Below are 6,100 nucleotides of genomic sequence, written 5' to 3' on the forward strand. Positions count from 1 at the left end.
AGTGAGGGGGCTTTTTTTGCAACTTTCATGCATGTTTGAAATTATTTCAAAGTAAAAAGTAAAACATAAATAAAATGAAGCTACCAAACCTTTAAAAGAAGAGTAAGAAACTGCAGTTAAGGAAGCAGCCAGCTCCCTGCTCACCAGTCAGCAGCTGTGAGAAGCCTCTTGGTCCTGTTTCCCACTGCCCTTCCGCCCTGTATCTTCACTGGCCCTTTTTATGGTGAGGCTGGGAAAGCCAACTTTCTATTAACAGGCAGCTTTAGTATATTCTGTAGAAATGGAGACAGGTCATAGGGCATGTCCACACAGGTGGTAACAAGAAAAGCAACAGGACCCAGTTCAGAGCAAAGGGCAGTGGGAAGTGGTGGGCCTGGGGCTCCAACAACATCATTTGACCTGCCTGCTACTTTTTAACCTAGATGCCTCATTAAAGCATCATGGCAAAAAGCACTGTGATGCCAGAAGAGACTCTTCTAGCACCGAGACGCTGCTGCCTCAAGGGGCAAAGAAGGGGAACTGGCTCCCTGGAAAAGGAGCAGTGTTCACTATCAGCCAAAAGAGGGTGCTATTTTCTCCAATGTCATCCTTCCCAAGTGCGCCCACCGAGGGCACAGATCTGAGGATCCCAGGAGTAGGATCAGCGTGCGCTGAATGAGGCAGAATCATGAAAATGCAAGGCTGGATCTCATCTTTAAGATTTTGATACTTTGATCATTATAGATGTACCTGCATTAATTTGAATAATTATTAAAATTAATTATTCAAAACAACGAATAAAATATTATTTGTCTTGATTGCTGAGTTGTTCGGCACCCCTTTAAAGTTTGCACCCAAGGTCAGTGCCTCATTTGCCTCACGCTAGCCCCATCCTGGGGAATCTAACCCACCAACTGCAACACCATCAGCTCAGAGTTTGCAGCTGGTCACGAGGTCGGGAGTTAATGGACCATTTTATACCCACATGATCTGGCAAAGGGCATTAATCCTGAGAACCTGAATTCCTGCCTTTTATGTCACTTCACTATCAGCAACTGGGGCCTAACTTCTTTATCTCTAGGTCTCAGTATTCTCATCTGTTAAGTAGGAATGGCAATCCCTTATCTGCAGTTTGTTCTGAAGATAGAGTATCATCCTAATAAAATACCCCTAAGGGCCAGACACTGTGCTGAGTCTACCCTTTAGCTATCTTCTTCTTCTTCTTTTTAAATATATTTATTTACTTGGCTATACCGGCTCCTGGTTGCAGCATGTGGGATCTAGTTGCCTGACCAGGGATCGAACCCAGGCCGCCTGCATTGGTAGCTCAGAGTCTTAACCACTGGACCACCAGGGAAGTTCCCATCTTCTTCTTCTTGAAGTTGCTCAGTCATGTCCGACTCTTTGCAACCCTGTGGACTGTAGCCTACCAGGCTCCTCCGTTCATGGGATTCTCCAGGCAAGAATACTGGAGTGGGTTGCCATTTCCTTCTCCAACCTTTTAGCTATAAACTCACAAAATCTTTACAGCTCTCACATGTAAGAGCTATAATTATTCCCATTTTCAAAAGTGAGGAAATGGGCACAGAGAGGTTTAGACACTTGCCTGAGGCTGAACAGCTATAAATGGAATTATGCATGCCTTAACCTCCAGCATTCTCAACACAGGGTGATCTCCACCTTCGTGGGAGCATTTGGCAATGTCTGGAGACATGTCTGCTTGTCGTGACTCAGGGTGGGGGGGGTGTACTACTTGCATCCAGCGGATACAGGCTAAGAATGCTATTAAACAGCCTATAATGCATGGGGCAGTCCCCACAACACTGAATTTTTTGGCTTCAGATACCATTAGTACCAAGGGTGAGATTCCTGCTCCATTCTGCTCCCAAGGTTGGGGAGTTACGTGAGAATTTAGCACCCAGTGCTCTGAGAAAGGCAGATGGTATGAAGTGGTTGCTGTTATTATTTCTTTTGTTTCAGTGGCCTGGGGTCTCCCTTGGTTGTCCAGGGACCTGCGTTACCCTGGCTCAGAACCGTCCCAAGGGTGGTAGAGAAGCTAGGCTCCAGAGTCAGTCAGAGCATTATATCCGGCATTCAACAAAGATTTACTGAGCATCTGCTACATGCCCAGTCCTGTCCGAGGCAGCAGAGACACAGGAAGGTGTCCCTGCCGGTGAGAACTGTCAGGGGTGGGGGTGGAGAGACAACAGACAACACATGAGCTCAAAGATAATAATACAATGCATCGTCACACAGACCACGAAGCAAAGACCTGTGCTCCATGAAAGAGAGTAAGAGGGAAACCCCCCATGGGCTGAGGGGGCCAGGGAGGGAATGGCATGGAAGCTGAGGCTGGGAGGTGGAAGGAAGAGTCCTGCAGGTCCAGGAACAGCCGCGCAAAGGCCAGGAGGAGGGACTGAAAGCCAGGCAGTGAGGGGAGGCCAGCGCGGGAGAAGAGGACAGAGGATGCGACCCTGAAGGGGTGAGTAGGTAGGAGCCACCACAAGGAATCTGGTCCTTCTGTCAAACAGAGAGCTTTTGAAGGATTCTAGTCAGAGCACTGACTGCCTTCAGAGAGCAACCAGCTTGAGGTCCAGACACAGCCTGGTGTGGAAGACGCTGTGTGAGGTCCAAACCAGAGCCTGCCTCACCAGTTGGAAACCATCATACAAAGGTGAGATCTGTCACAATTACGCAACCTTACATAAAATGCACGCTCCCTGCCCCAACCCCCAGGCTGGTTATGAAACATAATGACTGGAGCAATCTGCATGCTATACAAGATTATTGCTAGGACACACTCCTTATTACACATGGAATGGCATCAGTCACTGGAAACACCTGTTTTGAGTCATGAGGATGTCCCCTGCCAAGAGTAAAAACTTTCCCACCGGCCCCTCATTTCTTTTTTGCTGCTTTTGGATACCTTGACTTGTGACACTTTCACTCCCCCTGGAATCCCCATGTTGCCTTCCTCAAATTCTAAGCATCCTTTGTCTCCACTGACTCCCGCCCCACCAGCACCCATGGTGAATGGCCATGGCTGCCGGTGGTGCCTGGGGCCACGTGTCTCAACCTCCGATCCTCACATCTGCCCATTCACATGACACGTGCAAATCTTCAGTAGGGTCTATTGACAAGGACTAGAGCTCAAGTCTTTGAAGGAATCCAATTATCCTTGCTCAATCAGGATGGTGTTTCCCAAGGTGGATGGAGCTCAAGATATTAAAAGGAGTTATGTGAATAAAGGGTTCCATGGACAATAAATTCAAGACATACTGTTCCAACATAGATAAGCAGCTTTGTTCCAGCCTTGCAGGACTTTTTAGGACATTTAATATGCTAACGTGTATTATAAATCTCCAAGAAGGAGGGATATATACATATCCTTTTTTTCAGGAGCATCTTATACACTACTGTTTGGAAGTACAAGGCACAGGAAATGTCACCATAGCCACTTAATGGCAGAAAGAAGGACACCTCAAAGTGTTCAGTGTGGGTCAGGACAGTGTCTGCCTTTCTTTCCAGGCTCCAGGCTTCTGGAAGAGATAGTCTCAAACTTACACTTCCCAACGCTGGAGCCCAGCAGAAGGAGAAGCAGAGGGTTTCTGCTCTACCTGGGTCACCAGTGCTCCAGCCTCTCATGTTATCAGAAACGCCTGGGGCTGGCTGAGAGTCATCTGAGGCTAAGCTGGCCCAGAAGGACATGTTGGCATGGGCATTGTTTAATTGACTTAAAAGAATAAAAAGCTTTTTAGCACTTTCTCTAATTACTAAGCAAGTACATGCTTTTATTTTAAAAAGAAAATTCAAACAATACCCAAGGGTATACAATAAAGCCTGGAAGTTCTCTTTTTCCTCCTCACAGCCCCTGACCTGCTGGTTTCTTATTGAGTTTGGTGTGCCTGGTTTGGTGGGGGAGAATGCTGGTCTGGACTGAGAATGAGTGGGACCAGATCGCAGCTTTGCCACAGGCTAGCTGTGCCTCTTTAAACACAAGCCTCAGTTTGCTCACCTGCAAAATGGAGGGCCCATGGTAAGGGTCTGGGGGAGTGTGTGATGAGATGAAACAGAAAGCAGTCAGTGAAGCCCTGCACTTAACCTGATTCAGTTAAATTTGACTCAAGATTTTACTTCCAGAATCCAGGCACTTTTTAAAAGAAGTTCAAGTGCTAATTATAGAAAGGGGTCAAACTCTTCATCTGTTCATATGATTTTTTTTTTTTTTAATGTCTTTAAGGGCAGTTTCTATACACAAAAACCATTATTCAGAGGTTCCTTTATTTTTCAAATTAATATTAAAATTATCAAAGTTAAAAAATGCAAAAACATTAATTTACTCTCTGATCCTATAGGTTAGGTTATTTTTGATACTGAGAAGGAACACCTTTCCCAGGACCCTGGCAGGGTGATTACTGCCTTAGACAATGTCATGCTTTTAAGTTCGACATATACAGGTTTTTTATTCCATTGATAAGTCCAGCTAAGATTGCCAGGTAAAATACATGTTGCCTAATTAAATCTGAATTATCTAAAATTCAAATTGACCTAGTGCTCTGTATTTTTATTTGCTAAGTCTGGCAACTCTACCTCCAACAAACTTACATAATTAGCTCTAAGGGGTTACAGACCCATTTACAAACATTTTAAACTTCTTTTATAATCTATTTCCTTGTAAAGTTCTTCAGTTATCTGAACTAATTAAAAAAAGCCACACTTTTTAATACCAAATAATTCTAATACATTCAACTTATAAAACACTGTTAACCCAGAATTCTTATAAATGTTCCAGAACTGTACAGAAACTAAGGAAGGTTTCAAACAAGGGTTACAAATCTAAATACATTCCCTCAATTGCACATTTTATGTTGTAGTTACAAGACTGCCAGTATAATAGGTTAAAATCTTTCATATGTTACAAGGTCATAAAATACCACATATGTAGAAATTCCTTCTTGAAAGACACAAAAAACTGTACCCACTGAATTCTCAACCATTCTCTGGTCGGAGGATACCCATTCACCAGGGAGGACAATCACCACCAGCTTTTCACCATAGATTCAACCAGGCTTAAGGTCTGGACTGTGGCCAAGGGGGAGAAACATCCCTGCCAGTTCAGGAAGTCATTATTTCCTTCCATGTATTCAACACTCTGGGATTATCTCCTTAGAACGCCTGGGTGTGCTTGGCTAGTGATTTAGCCAGGATGCTGACTGGATGCATGCTGGCGATACTTGCACGCTCTTCCCTGCAGCTATGACCACACACCTATCACATCAAGAGGGAGCGGTCTGGAGATCCCGACACTGCCTGCAACTTATTCTCATTACTTCCTCTCTTCACAGAAGACTTTTCCATGACAAGGTCTGCAAATCCTACCTGGGTTTATAAGTTGACTGAATTTTGTACTTTTTTTGCTTTTCAAATCTTCTCATCTTCCTGCCCAAATCTCTAAAAGCCATTTTGTTGTTGTTGTTTAGTCGCTAAGTCGGGTCCAACTCTTCGTGACCCCATGGATTGTAGCCCACCAGACTCCTCTGTCCGTGGACTTTCCCAGGCAAGATTACTGGAGTGGGTTGCCATTTCCTTCTCCAGGGGATCTTTCTGACCCAGGGATCCAACCCACATCTCTTGCACGGCAGGCAGATTCTTCACTGGTGGGAAGACACCAGGGAAGCCCCAAGAGCCATTTTACTTGGACTGAAATCCTACAGTTCTTGCAAAACCTTCCTTTCACAGGGCCACACAACTCTCACAAACATTAAAAAATATCAGATTGAATCATGGATCTCCCCAAAGGCTTAACTCTTTGTCCTTTCAGTCCAAAGACTGACCCTCCCAGCAGATCTGCAACTGCTTTTCTGGCAATACACTGCTAGTATTTAGTGTGTTAAATTGTAGATAGCAAAACTTGCCTTAAAAATTATGTTATTCAAACCAGACTTGACTTTAATTACGCCCATCAGAGTTGTTGGCGAGCTGGAATCTGGGTGTGTCCAGGGACAGCTAACTGCCAAATCCCAGTGATGGCAGAAAACCTGGCAGAATTCCCCACTGTCCCCTGCCTCCTTGTCCTCCCACCCACACACAGAAGGCTCCACACCCCAGGTGTCCTCTGGGG

This window comes from Muntiacus reevesi, chromosome 4, assembly GCF_963930625.1.
Source record: "Muntiacus reevesi chromosome 4, mMunRee1.1, whole genome shotgun sequence".
Lineage (NCBI taxonomy): Eukaryota > Metazoa > Chordata > Mammalia > Artiodactyla > Cervidae > Muntiacus > Muntiacus reevesi.